This window comes from Saimiri boliviensis, chromosome 18 (assembly GCF_048565385.1).
Source record: "Saimiri boliviensis isolate mSaiBol1 chromosome 18, mSaiBol1.pri, whole genome shotgun sequence".
NCBI classification, from domain to species: Eukaryota; Metazoa; Chordata; class Mammalia; order Primates; family Cebidae; genus Saimiri; species Saimiri boliviensis.
The window spans coordinates 32,908,027-32,932,503 of record NC_133466.1 but is presented as its reverse complement, the minus strand read 5'-3'; the positions used below and the strand labels follow the sequence as shown (position 1 = coordinate 32,932,503).

Here is a 24,477-nt window from a genome sequence, read left to right as displayed (position 1 = left end):
TTAAAGCTCTTGGCCCCCATTCCAGTGCATACTCCAGAGGCTTAGATGAGTCTATTATTTGTGATATCAAAGCCAAAATCAGTTGAGGGCAGAGTATTTGACAATAACATGAAGAGTCTGTTGCCTAATTATGAAACAAAATAGGTCAGATCGATCAACCAATTTTTTAATCATTTCTGATCTAATCATTTATATTTCTACAAGTCATTTTTACTACATGTAGAAAAAGAAAAATTGAAAGAGAAAGAAAGGAACAAAGAATGGAGGGAAGGAGGAAACGTAAGCATAGTTCGTCTAAGTTCTGTAAAACTAAGTCTTTTAAAAAATGCTTTACTTTGAAATGAAGATGCAGTTTTTATGAGGTAATATTTTCTTTTAATTATCAAGATGCTTTCAAACACCAGGGGAGATTTTGAAACACTAAATTAGGAACTGATAATATGAGCTCACCATGCATTCATAAACCTTTCCCCCTGAGTTCCTCTGGATTCTAACTGCTACCTTGGCTTTAGCCCAATCAGCTTTTAAAAACAAAGAGGAATCACTGGGGGTTAAACCTAAGGACTGACCTGCTATTGCCACTCCGTGTTCAACCAAAATTCTCATTAGGAAACAACATGGAATGGATTTTAGCTGCAAAAAGGCACCTAAGAGAATAACAGAAATATATTAGGTTAACTGTTGGATACACGGCATTTCCTGTACACCAAAACAAAAACATCCTGGGAGAGATGTGAGCTATGTCAGAAACAGAGTTAGCTAACAACTGTCAGCTGGGATTTTTGAATAGCATTTAAATCCACCAAGCACAATTTGGAAGCAGGTGACTTCCAAGGATGGGGAAAATGAAATTCTGCTAGCTATGGGAATAGAAAAAGAATGGAATTTCATACCTCTCTCTGTCTTTTTTCGAGTTTGAAAAATTTTATTTCATTTTTTCCCTGCATGCAAAACTTCAGTTCTCACATATCTACATAGACATAAATAATAGGCTCTACCCACACACAGTGCATAGCACTTCATAGGCAATTTATAAATACGCATTTTATACAGAAAGAAAAGGAAGAAGTAAGCAAATGAGGAAAGAAGAAGGGTGAAGAATCAACCCTGAATTAACAGTCACAGGGAAAAAGAACGGAGAGAAGTGAGTTCAGAAGGGGCTGAGGTTAGGCATTTGAATGCTTATATTTTAGCCTCAAGCTGAAAGTGGCAGCTGGCTACATGGTCCTGGCCAGGTGGTCAGCCACTACTCACTAGCAGAATTTGGCATTCAAGTCAAGCAGCTGCAAAGTGAAAACAGCCTAGCAGCTTTGTAGGAACAGAGGTATGGGCCAGCTTTTGGTTACAGGCTCCCAGCCAATCGCAATCTGGGAGAGCTGAGAACACCTGCCCATGACCATAATGGAAAGCGTAGAGCTAGTTTACAATACAGAGCACCAAACAGGAAAGACCACAATCCAAGGTGTCAATAAGGCTTTCTGAGTTAAGAGTTCAGAAGCCGGGGATGGGATAATCATGTCTTAAGTGTGGCATGCTTTGGAGGAAAATAAGGATAGGAGAATGAACAGGACCGTGGGGGCCATCTGCCCCCCTCAAATCTTTTAGCAGTAATGACTCAAGCAAAGTGCAGAGTTACACAGTAAACTGGTGACACAGTGAAGTTGTAAACAGTTCTGCTGATTCTTAGCCCAAAGCTCTTGCACAACTGGCTTAAAGCAAATTGCCATTTTACAACCATTGCTTTGCTCAATAGCACTATTCAAAGCTTGTTCATAAGTGTACCAAAACTATTGAAATAATCTTTAATTTTCCCCTCCATTAAAATAATTTCAAGTGCTTTTCCTAAATAAAAATGAAAAAATAAAAATTTCCCTAAATACAGTTTTCCCATTTTAGCATTCAAAGTACACTTATTTTATTACTCTATACCAATTCAAAAAGGGCACAAAAAGAATTACAGTATACAGACTTTGTCCCTGCCTTCTGCATTATTTTCAAAAATAAGAGGTTATAATTATGGTTATGATACTGCAACACATTCTGAAAATTCAATATCATAACTTCATTAGCCATAAAATCTTCCAACCCTTTAGGTCTGTATTATAATATTTTATTTATCTAAATCAAGGGGAGTTGGCAAGGTTTATTTGGCATTTCTTAGTAAATCTTTTAAATTCTCATTTGGATTGCAAGAGTTTGAAAGGCTGTATGCAATGTACCTCATGTATAGGAAAACAAAGATGCTAAAAGCGAATGAACAAGCCAGTACTGGGATTAAAAGTAGAATCTAAGCTTTCTTATCAGCATTCATAAACAGCATATTGTTTCTCATATTCAGTGCTCCATAACTCTTTTTCATATCTCAACAAAGATTTCTGCTTATTTGTGGAAGGAAACACAATTTTGAATGTCATTCATGGCTGTTGTAGCATGGAAGACATGTTGCTGAATTTAGATTATTGTAAGTTCATTATTTTGTCTTTTACTTTCTTGTGTTTTTTGGCATCATGCATAAAGAATGGTATATATAATCAATAAGTACAGTTTAAAACAATAAGTCCAACATCAGTGCATCCCCCACACAGCTTAAGAAATAGAACAGTATTGGGAAGCCAAGGCTGGTGGATCATGAGGTCAGGAGTTTGAGACCAGCCTAGCCAATATGGTGAAACCCCATCTCTACTAAAAATACAAAAAATATCCAGACATGGTAGCTCATGCCTGTAGTCCCAGCTACTAGGGAGACTGAGGCAGATGAATCACTTGAACCCAGAAGGAGGAGGTTTCAGTGAGCCAAGATCACACCATGGCACTCCAGCCTGGGCAGTAGAGCAAGACTCTGTCTCAAAAAACAAATAAATAAATAAATCTCTATTGATTCTTCTGGGTGTCTTTTTCTAAATCCTTCTCTCTTCATTCCAGAGGATTTGCTATGATCTATCATTCTTTTGGTTTTCCTTATATTTTTTGCAAATATATTTGTATTCCTAAATAATATATTGTTTCACTTTGCATATTTTGTACTCCATATGAGCAGAATCATAGACTTCTGTTAGAAGTTTTTATTCAACATCATGGTTTTAGGGTTTTTTTTTAACTTTATATTAATTTACTTTTACTTGACTTTTACTTGTACTTTCTACAGTACAATGTGATGTTTTTAATCTATGTATACTTGTACAAAGTTTCAATCAAGCTAATTAACATAGGAAATGCAAATTAAAACAACAGTGAGATTTCATCTCACACCTGTTAGAATGGCTATAATCAAAAAGATGAAAATGGGAACAGTGTTGGTTATGATATGGAGAAAAAGGAACCCTCATAAACTGTTGGTGAGAATGTCAATTAGTAAAAGCATTTTGAAAAATAGTGTAGCATTTCCCCAAAACTCTAAAAATAGAATTACCATATGATTCAGCAGTCACACTCCCGGGTATATATCCAAAGGAAATGAAATCAATATTTCAAAGAGATATCTCCTCTCCATCACTCATTTCAACATTATTCACAATAGCAAAGGGCTGGACTCTTCACATTGTTGAGGGTTACCTGTATTGACATGTATAGTTGTAATTTATTTATATTGATGTTTTGTAGCATTCCATTAGATATACATGCCACAACTTACCTACCTGTTCTCCTTACATTTGGGTACTTCCCCAAAATTTTTCCTCTGTTAAAAACAATGAAATTGCCTACATTCATGTTCACATGTCCTTGTACATAAGTTCAGTTCGGTTTCTTCATGTCTCAATTGAGAGTAAAAATAGCTACATTCCAGGGCTGTTAATGATGCCAACATTCATATTCTTAACTCACAAAACAAATAGTCATCATTTTGAACATTAAATAATCATGTGTATTATAAGTACACAGAGGAGAACAAAGGCTGGTTCATATGACATGTTCCATAAGCGTTTCTTCACTCTCTGTTAAGGATTAAGAGACAACTTCACTGCTTCACAGATGGAGTTGTTTATGCACTTTGCTATGTGACTTATAGGTGCAGAAACTTCTGACTCAGTATTCAAGGCTTCTATTTGGCCTCTAACAAATGCAGGTTGGGGTGCTTTAATTATTACTACATGTCAAAGGGACAATGAGACTTGAGAGAAACAGTGATATCACATGCTGCACAGTGAGAGAGAAGCTGCTACTTCCTTCTTTCCCAAAATTTGTCAGCATTATCTTTCTGGAGAGAGTCCAGCTGACTCCAGTTGTATGAAGCAAAGGCAAAGTGCATTATGTGGATCCACATACAGCGTCTACATAAGGAAAATGCAGCACTGCCCTTGGTGGATCACCTCGAATACATGTCTTGGCTATCTAACCCAATTGTCTGCCAGAAACGCGGCCACTCTTAACGCTGATAGAAAATACTGTACATTAGCCATCAATAGTACACTGATTCTGCACATCTTCAGATTCTTGCTTTGAGCAAGAAACAAAACAGATATGCCAGGGAAAACGATGATGACATATCATCTCAAGTTTGAAAAAAAAAAAAAGTCATTGCACGTAGCTTTTGTTTTTTTTTTTCTTAGTTTTTGTTTGTTTGTTTGTTTGTTTTTAACCAGTCTTTTTTGTTACAATTTTCTTTGGGATAAAACTTCTGTCAGAATTTTACCTTCTACCTGTCTTCTTCCCTTACTCACTTCTCTTCTCTTAAGGTCTTTTCTCCAAAGTAAAACGTAGAATCTTATAAATTAATGTCTGATCAACTTTGGAGAAAGAGAAGGGAGAAAATCTTCATGAAATAACTAACTAAAAAAAATAAAAATTTCGATATTCTGAATTTGTATTTTCTGTTATTAAAATAAGACTTTTCTTTCCCCTTCTTCTCTCGCCCTTTTAATGCTAGCTCCCATTTGGCTAACATTCAATTATATATGACAGCTGGTGTGAAAGTTGGACTCTACTACGTGTGGCTGATAAAAGAAAAGAGAGAGAGAGAGAGAGAGAGAAGGAGAAAGAGAGAAGATTGTGGAAAAGCCAACATATTTAGAAATCCTCTTTGAAAATTTCCTGAGCATTGCACTTAGACTGAATTCACTTTGGTTATTTGCTTTTTGAATTTTTCTAAAGAGATGGTGGATAAGCATTTAAAAAGAGCATGCAACAATAAATACTTCTTTTCTAAGGCTGCTACCATATGCTCTATACATGAAAAGTAAATGGCAAAAGTGAATAAATATTTGATGTAGATAACACTGTGAAGCTGATGCTTTGGGGGAAAATTTCTTGAGATGTTACAAAATATTAATATTCATGTAGCTATTTTGGGGGCAGAAATCAGAAAAAGCAAAGGACTTCATCTCTGAACATCAGGCCCAGTAACAAACTGCAATATTGTCGGGGGTGGGGGGTGGACTCTGCTTTTATGATAATACTGTAGGCATAACCAACAGTGGAAGTATAAAGGAATGATAGAACCGAAGAGCCAATTAGCCTCAGGGCTGGCTTGACCCAAGAAGAGAAATCAGATTTTGTAAAGCAACACAGAGAATGCCAAATCAAGGCACACATATTGCTTCTGAGCCATTTTCTCAGCACTAATTGCAGACTTAATTACACAGTGTAGCATCATAAGTTAATGATGACTGGTGGAATACTGTGAGCAAAGGAGGCACTAGGGAATCAGACCAGAACTGGCCAAGGCCACCCCTTACTTAAAACTAATAGGCCTAATGTAAAAGCCACACATCAACACTAGTGGAAAGAAATTTTGCCAACTCAGAGGCAGATAATAAAAACTCAAGTGAGAGTGAGGCTGACATTGACATTGTTCAGTCTCATCAAGTGGCTGATGAGGATGAGGACGCTATGTCATTCCCTGAGGATAGAAATTAGCAAAATAATGGCAACATGTGGGAGAAAGACAATTGAAGAATTCAGAAAGCCTGACAATTAGATCTCAGTTTCTGATGAGGGGAACAGTGCAAATGAACCACTTAACATAGCTGAGTCAATATACACTCAAAATATATTAGGTACAAACGATGTAAAATCGATGCCTAGTAGGCAGAACATGGGACCAGGGAAATCTTCCATGACTGTACATAGAGCAAGCATTTCTACATCAAGCCATGAACTAAGGAGAGAAGGGACTACAGAGCCAAAAGTCTTTGTCTTTAAGGTGATTGACAGACATCGAAACTCAGCACCTGATCATCAGGGTACAGGCAGCAAATGGAAACCGTGTTAGTTAGTTCAAGAGAGAGGACAGTGTAGGAACTGTTTAAAAAGTTATTGGGGCTGGGCGTTGTGTCTCATGCCTGGAATCCCAGCACTTTGGGAGGCCGAGGCGGGCAGAACACCTGAGGTCTGGAGTTTGAGACTAGCCTGACCAACATGGTGAAACCCCATCTCTATTAAAAATACAAGAATGAGTTGGGCACAGTGATGTGTACCTGTAGCCCCAGCTACTCAGGAGGCTGAGGCATGAGAATCTCTTGAACCAGGAAGACAGAGATTGCACTGAGCCAAGATTGTGCCACTGCACTCCAGCCTGGGTGACAGAGTGAGATTCTGTCTCAAAAAAAAAAAAAAAAAAAAAAAAAAAATTATTGGAAGACTAAAAAATTGAAAAGGGAGCATTGGACTAACACAGTGATAGTAATCTTAGCATGTAAGGAACAAGGTAATAAGTGGAATTTACCAGAATACTAGGAGAGAGACCTTGAGAAGCTGTGATTCAGATCTCTTAGGAATGAGAGCCTCTGACTACTGTGCAGCTGTCTCAAAAGCTCCAAGACGTACCCTGCTAAACTGGAGGACAGTGTGCTACCAGACTGTTACTAGTTTCTCCAAAGAAATGTAATGAGACTCGTTCTCAGAATGTGAAAGTATGCAAGAAACCAGAACCAATAGCAACTTCAGGATTAAGAGCGACTGCTGAGACTAGGCTGGCAGAGGCAGTCCACCTGGAAGAAGAAAGTGCCTTCTCACTCCAACCAACTTTTATCCTCCTCTAGTGGCCTCTATTGGCAGAACTAACAGGAAAATAACTGTCAAAGCAGAAATATAGTTTGCAGAGCCCCAAGCATCACAGAACTGCAATACAATATAGTTAATAATTGTCACCGCAGGGAATGTGAATTAGCAGAGCCATTATGGAAAACATTATGGAGGTTCCTCAAAAAAGCAAAAATAGGACTACTATATGATCCAGCCATCCCATTTCTGGGCATATATCCAAAGGAAATGAAATCAGTAACTGGAAGAGGTATCTGCACCCCTTCATTCATTGTAGTATTATTTGGAATAGCCAAGATATGGAATCAACCTAAACTTTCATCAATGGATGAATGGATAGAGAGAAAATGTGGTATGTGATAGTCCCTCTTAGCCAAGAGAGACATGTTTCAAGACCCCCAGTGAAGGCCTGCACTCTTGGATAGTACTGAAGAGAGACTAAGCAGGAAAACGTGAGATTTCATTGTGCTGCTCATAAACAACATGCAAATTAAAACTCAAATTGCTTATTTCTGGAATACTTCATTTAATATTTTTGGACTATGGTTTGCTACAGCTAAGTGAAACCATGAAACTACGGAAAGAAAAATCATGGAAAAGGAGTACTACTGTATACACACAATGGAATTCTATTTAAGAAAAAAGAAGGAAATTGTGCTTATTTATGACAGCATGTATGAACCTAGATAAGTTTAAGGGATATAAGCCAGACACAGAAAGATAATTCATGATCTCACATATGCAGAATCTAAAAATGCCAAACTTATAGAAACAGAAAATAGGATGGTGGCACCAGGGACTGGAGTAAGAGAGAGTCAAATAAATAAGAAAAACTAATAAATATGACTATAAACTGTATTATTCAACCCGAGGGCCACAGAAAATCAAAAGTATTTATTAGAGGCTAATAGTACTATAATTTCAGTTTGTAGTCTTAGAAAAAGATGACATATTTGATGCCCTCTCTATATGTTTATGCAGCCAAAACAAAAATGATAATTGAAACTTTTCTCAGTCTAAGTTTACCTATACTATGCAATAAACTTGACTGTTTGTCATAGTAAGGTAGCAGGTAAGATAGCATGTGTATCCAGAGTTTAGTTAATTCAAAAGTTTCATCATTTCTAAAAGTATCAATTAATTCTTTCACCATACCTTTTTCCAGAGATGTTAATGAGAAGCAAATGGATCATTAATGGACTGAGAAATATTCAAATGTAGGGAGAAGTGAGAAAATAAAAATAATGTGAATAGCCTAGAACTGAATAATTGGTCTCTGAATAATTAAGTTAATTCTATGAAAGTATCTTCCCTAGGAATCCCTATTTTTACAGCAATTTACTGAGAAGACAATTAATTTACATGAGGGTTGAAGCACAAAACAGATATAATTGCTACAATGATTGTAAAAACCTAATGAAAAGATAAGAATTATTTCAGAAGCACAGAAGAAGAAAAAGAAGAGAAAAAAAGATTTAAGATGAATGTCCCTTATTCCAATTTGTATATGTTCGTATTCACCTGAAAGGTGTTATAATATCTTTGCTAACATATCATGAGTTACAACATAATGCATACATACAAGTCACATTAAGAAAAAGGATGCAGATGAACCTAGAAAAAATTAAAGTACAGGTATTGGAAAGCACATTATAATTGCCTACCTTGGTTTGGAGTATCATATACGGCTATACATCTTGTGAATTGGGTATAACTGTTGCTTAGGGACATTCAAAAAAGAAGTTAGCTTTTGTTTCATTTAGCTATGGTCACAAAATACTGCAAAACAAACTAACACAAACATGAAGGAATAGAAACAAAATGGACTGTTGTTATGACTTGGCAGGTTAGCTGTTTTAGCTATATGAGGGCAGACTCGCTGTTGAGGACGCTGGTGGGTCTGCTTCTCCTGCCAGATGTTAGGACTCATGCACTTCACACTGCAGCTCACTGGGTCAGCTGGAATGATTCTCTTCTACATCTTCATCCTTTTGTCAGCTAGCTTACCAAGACATTTTTTTTTCTTAGTAGCAATGATGCGGTGCAAAAGTGAAAATGCATGAGGTATTTTTTTCAGTTTTATTGAGGTATAATTGATAAATAAAAATTACATATGTTTAGGTATAGAGCATTATATTTTGATATATATATACATTGTGAAATGGTTACCAATCTCAAGTTAATTAATATGTCCATCATCTCATATAGTTAGCATGTTTTTGTTTGGTGTAGTGAGAACATTTAAGATCTACTCTCCTAGAATATTTCAACTATTCAGTTGTGTATTATTGACTACAGTCATCACGGTGTATGTTAAATCTCCAGAATTTATTTACCTTGTATAACTGAAACTTTAAACTCTTTGGCCAACATCTCTCCATTTCTCCCACTTCTCAACCCCTGACAACCACCATTTTACTCTCTGTTTTGATGAATTTAACTTTTTTAGATTCCACATATAAGTGAGATCATATATTATCTGCCTTTCTGTGTCTGGCTTATCTTACCTAACATAATGTCCTCCATGTTCACCCATGTTTTCACAAGTAACAGATTTTCTGCTTTTTTATACCTGAATAATTTCCACTGTATACCACACTTTCTTTATCCATTCATCTACCAATGGACACTTTGATTGATTCCATATCTTTGCTATTGTGTATAACGCTGTAATTAACATGCAAGTATAGATAGCATTTTTGAAAAACTGAATTCATTTCCTCATGTGTACCCAGTAGTGAGATTGCTATAGGTTAGTTCTATTTTGAATTTTTTGAAGAAACTCCACACTGTTTTCCCTAATGGCTGTACCAATTTACCTTCTCACCAACAGTTCACAAAGGTTCATTCTTTTTTGACACACTAGAAAACATTTATCTTTTGTCTTTTTCATAATGGTAATCTCAACAGATGTGAGGTAATATCTCATTGTGATTTTGATTTGCATTTCCCTGATGATTAGCAATACTGAGCACCTTTTTAGGTGGCCATTGGCCATTTTTGTGTTTTCTTTGGAGAAATGTCTGTTCAGGTTCTTTATCTATTTCCTAAGTGAGTTATTTTTTTACTTTTGAGTTCTTTGTATACTTTGGATTTTAACCCCTTATGAAGTATATTTGCAAATATGCCTTCTCATTCTATAGGTTGCTTGTTCACTCTGTTGACTGTTTTTTTTTTGTTTTTTGTTTTTTTTTTTGGTGTGTCTGTGTGTGTTTCTTTTTTGTTTCTAAGCAGAAGCTTTTCATTTAAGGCAATCTCACTGATCTATTTTTTATTTCGTTTCTTGTGCTTTTAGTGTCATATACTAAAGAAATTATTGCCCTGACCAATGCCAAAACCAATGTCACTTATGCTTTTCTCTAGCAGTTTTAGTTTCATGTCTTATCTTTAAGAACGTAAGCCATTTGGGGTTGATTTTGCACATGGTGTGAGATAAGGCTCCAATTTCATTCTTCTGCATGTGGATGTTCAGTTTTCCCAATACAACTTATTGAAGAGACTTTCCTTTCATCATTGTATTTTATTGGCAACTTTGTTAGCAATTCATTGACTTTAAAAGCTTGGATTTATTTCTGGTCTCTCTATTCTGTTCCATTAGTTATATGTCTGTTTTTATGGCAATATCATACGGTTTGAATTACTATAGCATTGTAGCATATTTTGAAATTAGGTATTGTGATGTCCCAGCTTTATTTTTCTTTCTCAAGATTTCTTTGGCTATTCTGGGTCTTCTGTGGGTACATGCAAATTTTAGAATTTTTTTCTATTTCTGTAAAAAATTACATTAGAATTTTGATAGAAATTTTATTAACTCTATAGATTGCCTTGGGCAATATTAATTTTTCTAATCCATTAATTAGAATTTTTTTGAGACAGTATTGCACTCCCATTGTTACAAGACTGTTCCTTAGGTCAGCTAAAGACAAGCTTATTGTCTGTTCCATGGCCATGAAAATTTAAGCTCGCAGATGGTTTGAAGGGTGAGTAACGCAGGGTTTTATTGGGTGAAAAGAAAGAAAAAGGGAAAACAGAGACTCTCGCTAGGCCAGAGTCCCTGATAGAGTGCTTCCTGCTGGCCATTCAAATCCCAGGTTTCACACAGGAAGAAGAGGGGCCAGGCTCCTACCCACTGCAAATGGTGTGAACTTCCTGAGGCTCCACCCCAGTGGGCAGGTTGGTTGGAGATTATCTGGAGACCCCCTCTGACCTGGCTGTCTAATTCCCCACTCTAAAGAAGTACATCTAACTGCCATTGGATTAAGGATAAGAAAAAAATCCAATATTAACTGCTTCCTGCTAATAGTGTTGCTCTTTTGCAAAAACAGCAGTCAGAGCTCCCTCATAGGCCTATCTAAGGGTTCCCAGCAGAAAGGGCCATTGTGAGAGGCTCCAGTTGCATGACTGAAGTTTGATGGCCCGAAGTCAAGAACCAACAAATGAGGTTATTAGAAAACGTGCATCAAAACAAAGCAAGGGGAGGGGTACAGATAGCTCGAAGGTTCCAAGGCCTTTTACCAGTTTGCAGAGGAAAGGTAGGCTAAAAGCCTGACTGGAAAAAAAAAAAAAAAAAAAACTTTACCCTTTTGCCAGCATGTTGGGCTTCTGGGTTCCCTTTCCCTGAGCCCAATCCTAAGCCAACCAGTTTCAGGTTTGGGAAATTAACTCTTTTTAGTTTGGAGGATGCATCTAAGGGGAGTGTCCCATAGTACAGAGACACAATTACCTATCAGTGAAGAGAGAACCGAGGAGGAGAGGGGAAAAAGATGGTGCCTTTTAAAGGAGTCCCAGGGGTTCAGGATGCATTTGAAAGGGGTACAGACTGAAGATAAAGGGTTACACATCTAGAAAGAGGGGATCAGGCATCCCTGGTTCCTTTCTCTTTCAGCAAATACTCCTGGGAAATTAAGAAAGAGAAGACAATCCTCTTTTCATCTTCCATCCGTGCATCCCTGAGCTCTCGCAGCCTTGGCAGGTGCCGCCGTGAGTACCAAAGTGGCTTGCACCCATGAAGCAAGGGGGCCTAGTGAATAGGAATTATCCATTCTAACCTATGTCTATTTCTCATCTATTATCAGTAGACTTGGAGTTCCCTAGACCTCATTTATGCCATGGATACTAATGTGGCCTTTATCTGTGAAACAGAAAGCTTGGGCTTGGCTTAATCAGCAGGAATCACCTGCACTGTGCCTTTTAACTTCCATTATCATCTGCCTCTGGATCCCACAGATCCAGGTTTCTTTCCTAGGACTTTTGATCCGAAGCTGGGAATTAAGTCTGGGACAAATATATGTCTCAGGGGGCATGACATAAACTCTTAATCATAAGCCAAATGCCAACGTGAAACCATGGAACTGAGTCCTCTTCCAACAAGGGAGAGGAAAGGATGTCTTAAGATGTGCCCAGATAACTGGCAGCTGTAGTTATGCTTGCTGGAATTTGGGTGCATGGTGCTTGACTTTGGTTAGCTTCCTTGGTCTTATTTTCCCAAAAAGGAAACTTCTGGGTGATGGCGTCTTATTTATGCTCATCACCTGGCAGGATTTGCAGGATAATTGCTCAGAACTAGAATACTGATCCAGATTTTTACATTACCCATCACTTTTGTTCTTTCTGAGCTGCAGCTAGAGATTGCTGGATGGTTAATAGGAACAAGCAGGATTAGTCTAAATAGGCAAAAACTTCAAAACAGCTAAAAGGTTTAGAATTTAATAACAAATGTATAAGTTTTGAAACATAATTTCTCTCTCTAGTTCTTATTTTTGTTAAGAAAACAAAATATCATAGGACTGAGTTTTGCAAAATAAACTTTAGCTTTGTACTTGGCCTGATTATTTGCAAAAACTGCAACAAGAATAATTATTTCTATGTGGGACTTTTGGATTGGCTTTGATGGAAGTTTATTCCACAAGGAATCTCAGATAAGACCTTTAAAGCCCAGCCCAGCCATGGGCTTATCCTCAAATACTGGTGGTTGGGTGACCCTCTCCTCTTGAGGTCCCAAGATAAACTTGAAGCTTGTGGACCTGTTAAAAAGTGACATTCTTTACTGACCACGGGTCAGAAACCCTATACATGGACTGTGTAGACAAAGGTATGACACCAGTTTACCTGATGAACTTTTATCAGCTCTGCAAATTAAGACCGACTCCTTAAAGGGAAGCATACCCTTCCAATCAAAGCCTTGATAAAATAACCACTTTATCCAATTGTGTTCTGTCACAAAAAAGAAAAAAAGAATTCTTATTGCATTGATGCAAACAACTATATTGCCATAGGTTAAGAATTCTCACACAGTTTCTAAATTCTAGAGGAACGAGGCAGAGAGAAACAAAGATGCTCCAAATTTTGATCCCAGGAGTATTCCTTCCTTAAATATTAAAGGCCATAAATAATTTAAAATGTTACCTTGACTCTGAAAAACAAAACAACAATCAGCAATATTACAAGCAAAAGTTAAAAGGATTGCTTCAGCTTCCTAAGTTCAGTCCATTAGTTAACTTGTTTTACTTGATATTCATGAACATTTCAGCTCTTCATGAGTCCTGTACATTTTCCAGGATTCCGATGTTACAATATCTAGAGTTATCAGAAACCCGATTGTCTCAAATATAATCAGAAATTGTATTTAAGAGCAACTGTCAGAGTTCTACAGCTTATTACAAACCATCTTCTGAAAAGAACTAAAACAAGACAACAATTGTCTGTGAATAGCAAAATGTCCAGAGTAGTTACAGTTAGAAACATGACTGACAAGTTTTGACATCTCTTACAATAACTTAACATAAAAATCTTAATTATGATTGATAGCATATACTCATACATTAGAATTATTCACCAAGATCCAGAAGATTGAGCCTCATTTTGGCAGTCCCATGTGCCTAAACATGTCAAGCAATCCTGTGTACTTCTCTTTTCTGGACACTTCAGGGGCCCTCTGAAGTACTCGAAAAGTCAGGTGTCCAGACAGACAACTTTAAAACTGAAGTTTGATTTGGGAAAGTTGTTAAATTTTTGAGGTTTAAAACAATTGATATGAAATAGAATTCCAGATTACTGTAAGTTATTTATTATGCCAAATAAAGATTCAGAAATTATAAACAAGCAAAAATCTTTTATGACCCTTTAGAAACTTTGCCAAGGAACAGGTTAGTGCCTTAGGAAACCCTTGTTATGCTTTTATTTCAATGCTCTATTTACAGTAAAACCATATAACACACTTTTTTGAAATTAGTCAGTATGTTCACATAGGGAATCTCTTCTGCAAGATTAATTTCCACAGTTCTTCCACCATTTATTTGAACCTTCAGTTTTTCCTAATTTACTCAAATAATCCTTTAACCATAGGTACAAGTTTACATTTCCATCTCTTCTTATACATTTACTAAAAAACACATTTTACTGTTCTTACACACCTTGCATGTAAATCTACTTTTAGTAGTTTCAATGAATTCCTAGCAGTTTTCAACTTTAAGGTAAAACTTGGTAAGTTGCTTTAATTGTGTGCTAAGTGTAGTCAAGTTTTGTCTTCTTAATTAAGGGCATGCTTAGTTTTATATGTCCCCAGGCCTTATCGATTATGAAACCAGCAAATTAAACAGTTCTCAAAACCCAAAAAGCAGTTTGTAACCTCAAAACACTTAGCAACTGTGACATCTGACCTGCATAGTTTAGTTCACATATTTATATTTTAATGACGCCTGCATTGTACCAAAAATCTTTAAGGCTGTTTTTATTTCTCAAAGATTAAAGTCACGGTAACTGAAAGGTACCACAGCTTTCAACTTAAAAAAAAAAAAAAAAAAAAAAAAAAAAAAAAAACTTGATCTCTTGATCTAAACAATTGTCTTTCTTTAGGCAAATTACTTAGAACTTTTTTTACAGACATCACACACAGTACACACATAGGCAGAAGAAAACCCAGTCACTGGGTGGAGCCCTTTAAGAGACAGGGCTGGGAAAACATGCAGATACCAATCCAGAAAAATCTTATCCCCTAAGGCAGGGTCACTAAACCAAGCCTTGCTGCAGGAGTTATAAGCCATGTCCTCAGGATGTAAAACAAGATGGAGGCTTGATTTCACAGCCAAAACTTTGCAGAGAGTACACACAGGGATAGTTGGTGGGTGGGGTTGGGGGGCTGGCCTAGCAAAATGTATTCTTAAAAAAAAAAATCTTTAAAAGTTAACAGCCTGCAGAGTGGGAAAGAGCAAAGAAAATAAACCATTTAGAAATGCCTGTGAAAGAACTTCTTATTCTTATGCAACTGATTCCTTCACCAAGGAGAAAAGTTTAATTATAGTCCCATGGAATAAAACCCTTTGGCTGGGGAAGGAGAAGGATGCAGTGGCTTGTGGCTGGGAACCAGCCACCCAGCTGTGTGGGACCCTTGGGCCACATGTCCCAGCCCCCAGCAGGGAGAGGAGGGCAGCGGGGAGACCCCGCTTTCCGGTACATCCTGAAAAAGAAAAGAAAGGGCCTCTCTCCTGACCCCTGTGAGCAAAAGGAGTTGGGGACACGTTCTCCCCACCCTCAGAAGGTCAAGAATAAAAATGTTTAGGAGCAACAGTGAGAGGTTTTGAGTCCCCATTTCTCTTACTGCTTCTCAAGCCCCATGCTAGGTGCTATAAATGTTGTAAGACTTTTCCTTAGTTTAGATAAAGACAGGGTCCTTGTCTGCCCCATGGCAATGAAAATTTAGGCTCACAGATGGTTTGAAGGGTGAGTAAAAGCAGGGTTTTATTGGGTGAAAAGAAAGAAAATGGGGAAACAGGGACTCTGACTAGACCAGAGTCCCTGCTAAAGCACTTTCCGACTGCAGTTCAAATCCCAGGTTCTACACAGAAAGAGGAGGGGCCGGCCTCCTCCTCACTGCTAATGGCATGAACTTCTGAGTCTCTACCCCAGTGGGTAAGCTGGTTGAAGTTGTTCTGGGGACCTTCTCCCAACTGACTGTCTCACCGTCACCCAGGCTAAAGTGCAGTGGCGTGATCTTGGCTGACTGCAGGCTCAACTTCCCAGACTCAAGTGATTCTTTCAAGAATTCTTTTAACAGTATAAACATAAATGGATATCTTTCCATTTCTCTGTGATTTCTTCCATTTTTTATCATTTGTTTATACTTTTCAGTACATAGATCTTTCACCTCCTTTGCTAAATTTATTTCTAAGTATTTTGTTTTTGATGCCATTGTAGATGGTATTTAAAAAGATTTTTAGGTAGTTCATTGTAAGTGTATAAAAATGGAATAGATTATTGTATGATGGTTTTATATTGTGCAACTTTATTGAATGTATTCATTAATTTTAACAATTTCTTGGTGAAGTCTTTGAAGTTTTCTGCATATAGGATCATGTCATCTGCAAACAGAGATAATGTTACTGCTTTTTTGATTTGGATGCATTTTATTGTTCCTTCTTGCCTAATTATTCTAGCTAGGACTTCAAGTACCATATTGACTTGAGGAGAGGGTACCCTTATCTTATTCTTGATTTTATATGAATAGCTTTTAGCTTTTCACAGTGAAATATGATGTTAGCTATGGGTTTGTCCTAGAAGGCCTTTATTTTATTGAAGTACTCTCTTTTTATACCTAGTTTGTGGAGAGTTTTTATCGTAAAAGAATGTTGGATTTTGTTAAGTGCTTTTTCAGCATAGAGATGATCATATGATTTTAATCATTCCATTAAAAATACAGCATCACTTTCAGCAATGTGCTGTTGACTAAAGAAAACCATATTCTAACGCCAACTCTGAGGGCAGAAAACAACTTCCACCAGTGAAAAACTGTAGTGAAAATGTAGTCACTGCGAGAGGTAAAGAATTGGAGCCAATTATTCAGTCTATAGAAAAATTTATCTCTATTTCATTAAAAGGACCTCTTGTATCCAGTATGCAAGGGAAGTCATCATTAATTGAGTCATTTCATCGGGCAGAATTATATGTAAGGAGAAACTGAAATGTTTCTCTCCTAAAGACTGAAGTAAGACTTTAAGTGAAAAATAAACAACTGGGTGCAGTGGCTCATGCCTGTAATCCCAGTACTTTGGGAGGCCGAGGTGGCAGATCACCTGAGGTCAGGAGTTCCAGACCAGCCTGGTCAACATGGCGAAATACCATCTCTACTGAAAATACAAAAATTAGCTGGGCATGGTGGTAGGTGTCTGTAATCCCAGCTACTTGAGAGGCTGAGGCAGGAGAATCACTTGAACTGGGGAGGCAGAGGTTGCAGTGAGTCGAGATTACACCACAGCACTCCAGCCTGGGTGACAAGAGCGAGACTCCATCTCAAATAATAATAATAATAATAATAATAATAATAATAATAATAAATCAACAAATTAATAGAAAAAATGCTCAATTAAGGGTAAATTATCAGTGTCAAATGCTTACATAAGAAAAATTCTTTCCTGAATTGACAGAACATCAGTCCAAAAATGATGATTATACTAAATGATGAGTAAATGCACTGGGCTTCCATGTTAATTAGGAAAAGACTTCCTCTCTGGACAAAGACAAGTGACATCAGGGCTCAGGATTTGACAAGTGGATTGTGGAATAGATATCAGCCCCCACCTATTGTCAGTCAAGTCTTACTGTTAGGGAAAATATAATCCTCATGGAACAGAAGAAGGCAAAGAGTTACCTCTGGGTTCTTCCTAATTTTGTTGATTTGCTTCACTATGTTGCTATATCTCATATATCATGTTAATTTACCTTAATGATTGTTTAAAAGGGTAGCCATTACTTTCTTCTTTCCTACTTTTCTTCTACAAACACGTACTGAATTTCTACTATGTGTTGGGTATGTTCTAGGAACATAAGATAGAGCAGGAACAAAGTGGATAAAGTCGCTGCCCTCATATGGTTTATAATGCAGCAGGAGAGACTAACAATAACCGCAAATAAATACAACAAATTAGTACATTATTAAAAAATGGTAGAGGATGGTAAGAGCTCGACACAAAAGAAAAGAACAGAAAAGAAAAGAAGGCAAGGCTGCTTCAAAAGAAAATAACCAAAACAAACACCTTTAGAAACAATAGGTTTTTGGTTGTGGTGGTGGTGGTGAGGTATGGGGGATATGGTGGTTGCATAGAAAACTTTGCTTTTATCATACGTATTTAGCACACTTTTCCCACTGAATATCCATAAATGACATAATGTAGGGAGAAATGAACCCTTCCTATGCATTCATACCTCAATTCTAATTGAGTGCATGAGTCTGTCCTTACTAGTGCTCTGAGACCAAGCCTAAAAGAAAATTGGCTCAGAAGAAATATCTGATAAAACATGAAATAAATTTGTGCCCTTTTATTTTGATAATCTAGGTTCATTTTTTTTATATAATAACAAATGTCACTAAAGCAAATGAAAGGTCAGCAAAATTTTACAGGAGTTGGTTAAAATAAATGTATCTGCAATACAATCCATGCTATAGTTATACAGTGCATATAGCATTTTGCCAATTTAAAAATTTACTATGTTGTGCCCACGGAGTTGAATTTAAGATAAATTTATTTATAACACTTTGTGTGTGCCATAGTGCTTAATAAATAGCTTAAAGTCCAGAAAATCTTTCCTTTCCCTCGGCTATGAATTAATCTATAGAGCATTCAAAATGGTTGAATGTGCAAGTTGGGAAATGAGCACATTTGTTACAGTAACAACCTTCCAATGAAGTATGTTCTTAAGTTGTTCTTGCAAGTTGTTTATTTTAAAATAGTCCCTATCAGTGGTCCAGTTTCCTGCTTGAAAATGGAATAAAAAACCAAAACTCAAAAAACTAAAAACTAAAATGCAGGTAATTGCTTAACCTTTGTGCTTGTACCAAACCAGGAAAAACACATCGAAGAGGAGGGATTCTAATCATCCCATTCAACAGTTAATTCTTAGTTTTTTGAACTCCACACTCTTTATAAATTTCTTTGGTGGTTCAGAGGCACTCTCACCTCCCACCTGTGCATATATATTGCTATGTCCATGAAAAAATAAAGTAAATGATTTGGAATCTACGTATTTTTAGAACCATGGAATTATAATATTGCTATCCTTTCCCTTGATTTGGTACATTGCATAACATTGCATACAGTAAAAGAATTTTCCTTCTCTTAATCCTCTATGATTGCTATAACTTGTTTGATAAATGAATTCTGAGAAGAGTAATACATATGTCTCACTTTAAATACCTTAGGTTGGCTTCTGTGCAAATGCAAAGGCCAGCTTCCCATATGCAATTGAAATGGAATAAAACGGAATTGAATCTTTCTCTAGTGAGTTAAAACTTCTCCACTTTGTAGGTTGGATTGTTGGCAACTTTCTAAGTTGCTGAGAAACATACCAATAAAAAGTTTGGAGATGAGAAACTTTTGGTGGAATATTCTTAATTTCAAATTTTAATCTCTATGTGTGCAGGTAATAAATACTATGCCTGGCAACTAATGCAAATCCAAGCGGTTTTAGTTGTATGACTTTCTATATATTACATATATAAACGCTTATAGTTTTTCTTTTCTTTTTTTCACGAATAACTTTTTATTTGCCACTTACAAGTCTGAACTTTAAAGAGATTCTTGGACTGGCGGTTCATATCCATCAGCTCGTTCAACTTTAGCACCTGTCTCATCCCCAGTGGCTTTTCCACAACTACTGCCTTCACCATAAAGCTCCATGAGTTTTCCCAATTCAAACTTGGGCTTCTTCAGCATTTTTACTTTTCTAACGAAGACATCATGGAGAGGATAGATTGGCAAGCATTTTCTATGTCTTTTCCAGTGCTGTCTGGAATCAACTTATTGACCACTTCTTTCAAGTCATTTGTCTGCACCTTTTGGGTCATGATTTCCATCATCTTCTTCTGGATTTGGCGGACCTGTTGGTGCTGAGCATAAGAGGTCTTCCGTATCTGATTGTTGCATATTTTAGTAAAACCAACAGAGAACAGACGAAGCAAGTAACCATCGGTAGTCTTGACATCAACATGAGCTTCAGTCATTGTCTGCCATGTTTTGACCATGGAACACATTTTGTCACGGGTAAGATCCATGCCATGGAAGTTAGTCAGACATTTTTTGCCCTGAACATCTTCAGTAATCAGATTGAATTTTCTAAATGCAACTTCATCATTCTGCAAATCAGCAAGACTAACTTCAAACACTTGGTCCTTGAGGCCATCACATGCAATTTTGGTTCCTTGGGTCCTGGTGACTAGCGTTCTTTCCAATATTTCGTATATTTAACATAGCGGGTGCTTTCACGTCATACCAATCTGTGTTAGAAAATGGATCAACTGCTTTCTTCTTGGCTCCCTTGTTGCCACCTTTTGTAAGGCGCTTGTTCTTGCCAACCGCCATGGTGCTGCTCAGAGAGCCAAAAAGGTAGTTTTTCTTATAATAAATGAGGACTCAAATTCCTGCTTGCATTATGTAAAATAAGGGTCAAAATATATTTTTTGAAAAAAATCCAAATAGTAAGTATTTTAGGCTTGCAGCCCATACAGTCTCCATCATAAGTAACCAACTCTGCTGTTGTAGCACAAAAGCAGTGTGTAAATACAACCAATGCATAAATAAATGGGCACTCTGTTTTTCTGAATTTTTATATGTGTAAACTGATGGGAAGCAGGATTTAGCCAATAGGGTCTAGTTTACCCCAACCTAGACTACTTAAAATTTCACATGCAAGTTGAACTACAGAATGGCCCACAAAATATGGCATAAAACCAAAAGAATATAATCCAAAATGTTAACCTGTAAAGTTTCTCTACATTTCTGATTTATTTCTGGCCCACTGAAGAAAAAAACTATACAAATTTTATATATACCGTAATAGCTATATTTAACTATTGTGTAGGGTTTAAAATAGCATTAAATGTGTTAAAAGATGGAATCTTGTATTTCATTGTCCTTATGATGAAAATATGTTAATACAAGTAGGTGTGGAAATTTCCTGCCAACAACTGGGAAGTAACTCCACAACTGGAACTAATTTAAAGCTAAATCCCCATCTCAATCTGTGCCTGTCTTACCATTTTTATTAAGTTGTTAATGGTATTAATCAGTAAAATGGTAAAGATATAAGCTGTATTTCAGTAATCTCTATCAGGGGGAGAATGCTACCATGAAAACCTCCAGGGAAGAAAGGGAAATTTCACAGTTAATTTTGTTAGTGTGACCTTTCAGGTATTTTGATGCTTCTGTCTTAAAGGCAAGTTGATGTCAACAAGACCCTCCAATATATCAAAGCAAAAATATTCAGCCTAAATGTCTGAGAGAACAATATCACAAAATTGACATTGCTGGTGAAAGCCTGCCAAATCAAATTTTAAAAAAAGGATTATAAAACATTTTATAAGCAAAGGTCTCTCTAAATGCTTAATAATATTTCTGCTAATGGCTTCCCTCTCCTAAAATTGCACCTTAATAGTCATTTCATTTCTTTCATGTATCACCCATGCACTTTAGCTCTTCCTAGTTTCTGTCAGATGTTATTCAGTGAGTTAGATTCATTTGGCAGCCAGCCATATACTACCTGTAACAAAGAGTAGTGATTTGACTTCAGTTCTGTATCTTAAAAGTAGAATTGTCATCTCTGTGTTAGACGAGGTGTATTCGCAAAGCTTACCAAGGTAACTCTCTTAATGGATATGTTTATTTTCTATAACATGAATTGTGGTGACAACTAAATCAATGAACACAACCACTGACCACTTCCAATAATGCTGTGCCTTAAATAGGTATCCTATCTAGCTTACACTTAACAAATCTGAATCACTAATTTATGCCTCATCGATTCTACCTCCATGTTTTATTGCCTGTAGTTAAAGCAGCAAGCTTCTTTTTTCAGATGGTGAAAATGAAAAATAGATTTGCAAGAGCAAGGTACACTTGAGAGTGCAAACCAAAGTCAGATTATGGAAGAATATCTTTGATCCTAATTCCCTGAATCACATACAGGTGTCGAGCCTTCTTAGACTCTGCTGATATTAACTAGGTGAGACAAGAGGTGACTTGTAGGACCAGACTCTGCTGTTCCAGACTGTTTCCTACAGTAGTACTTCACCCTGTCACAGTGCATAAAAAGCCCTCAGAGAGCAATAGCACTAGCATTCCTTTTGCTTTATGCACAACAGAGACGACAAGAAATGAGTTCATTTTGTAAATTTAATTTAGAAGGTTTGTACACTGTGTGCACATATCCTTTCCTGAAAGTCACAGTAAAGTCTTATGTTTCTTTCAAGCCCAACTACAGTTTTTGCTGAAATCCAGTTGGGAAGTGTAGGTGCATAAGAAGCAAACGTGTTAGAGGGAATGCCCATATTGGTTAATTTATGGAGGAAGTTTAGACTTGCAGAGTTACATGGGTGAATGAAAACTTATCCAGCTGTTGAAGTCTACCTTTAACCCTATATTTCCCTGCTCATATAGTATACCAGGAAGTAAATAATAAAATCATGGGTACTATAGGCCAGGCACAGTGGCTAACTCCTGTGATCCCAGCACTTTGGGAGGCTAAGGCAGGTGAATTGTTTGAGGCCATAAGTTCAAGACCAGCCTGGCCAACATGGCAAAACCCCATCTCTTCTAAAAATACAAAAATTAGCTGAGTGTAATGACACATGCCTGTAATTCCAACTTCTTGGAAGGCTGAGGCACAAGAATCGCTTGAACCCAAGAGATGGAGGTTGCAGTGAGCCAAGATCATGCCACAGCACTCCAGCCTGGGCAACAGAGAGTCTGTCTAAAAAAAAAAAGTTACATATAGTACAACATAATTAATAATTTAATATAATAATATAATGTAATATAACATAATTAAGATCACTAGATTTGGAATTTAAAAACTAGATTTCAATCCCCTATCTCATTCCTTAGGAACATTATGCCATCAATAAGTGAATTATTAATTAACTTATTAATGTTTCAATTTCCACATTTGTAAAATGTCGATAATAAATGTACCTACCTCATAGAATGATTGTGGGGATTAGAGATATTATTTATACAACTGCTAGTCCAGAGCCTTGTGCACATTAGGACTAATTTCTGAAAGCTCCTTGAATTAGGTCAGAAGGAAAAACATTTATTAAAAAACATCTCAAACTACTCATATGGCTCAATCAAATTGATATGTCAACAATATCAAACATATATTAAAAAATGAAAGAAGAGATATCTGTTCATTTTAAACAAACAAAGCTATTTATCCACATCTCCCAAGACTGTCAAAATCAGATTATTTCTGGTTTCTCACTGTCATATTTTCACATAAAACCTAATCATAAAAGAAGATAAATGAGGGGAGGATGAGGAAGGATACTTACTATTGGGCCATTTGCTTTATATTACTCTTGATAAAAACGTGTAGAATTAAAACATGACAACAGTTGACCCTCGAACAACATGGGTTTCAACTGCATGAGTCCATGTATAGGCAAATTTTTTTCAATATATTTATTGAAAAAAATGGGGAATTGCAAAGATTTGAGAAAACTCAAACCATGTATCCTAGGAGTATTTTAAAAATTAAGAAAAAGGTATGTCATGAATGTATAAAATATATGTAGTTACTACTCTGTTTTATCATTTAGTACCATAAAACATACACAAATCTATTATAAAGTTAAATATTTGGGGGAAAGGCACAGGCATTTGTTATGTTTTAATACTTTAAGTTCTAGGGTACATTTGCAGAATGTGCAGGTTTCTTATATAGGAATACACGTGCCATGGTGGTTTGCCGCATCCATCACCCAGTCATCTACATTAGGTATTTCTCCTAATGCCATCTCTCCCCTATCCACCCACCCCCTGCTATCCCTCCCTTTTCCCCCCACCCTCCAATAGAACCCAGTGTGTGATGTTTTCTGGGTCCATGTTCCCTGGGTCTCATTGTTCAACACCCACTTATGAGTGAGAACATGTCGTGTTTGGTTTTCTGTTCTTGTGTCAGTTTGCTGAGAATGATGGTTTCCAGCTTTATCTATGTCTCTGCAAAGGACATGAACTCATCGTTTTTTATGGCTGCATAGTATTCCGTAGTGTATATATGCCACATGTTCTTAATCCAGTCTATCATTGATGGGCATTTGGGTTGGTTCCAAGTCTTTGCTATTGTGAACAGTGCTGCAATGAACATGTGTGTTCATATGTCTTTATAATAGAATGATTTATAATCCTTTGGTTATATACCCAGTAATGGGATTGCTGGGTCAAATGGCATTTTTCTAGTTCCAGATCCTTGAGGAATTACCACACTGTCTTCCACAATGGTTGAACTAATTTACACTCCCACCAACAGTGTAAAAGCCATTATCCTAAGTGAACTAACACAGAAACAGAAAACCAAACACCAGATGTTCTCACTTTAGATGGGAGCTAAAGATTGGGTACTCATGTATATAAAAATATCAGTAATGGACCCTTGGACTACTAAATGGGAAAGAAAGAGAAAAAGGTTGAAAAAGTAACTATTGGGTACTAAATGCTCACTACCTGAGTGATG

General features: G+C 36.8%; 1 long non-coding RNA gene and 1 pseudogene across 3 annotated transcripts in view; both read right to left on the bottom strand.

The window, feature by feature from the left end:
- The window catches only part of LOC141581958 (uncharacterized), a 413,739-nt gene that overhangs the window by 172,869 nt on the left and 216,393 nt on the right, over positions 1 to 24,477 (bottom strand). The window lies entirely within an intron of this gene.
- On the bottom strand, positions 14,891 to 22,802 carry LOC141581957 (small ribosomal subunit protein eS1-like; annotated as a pseudogene).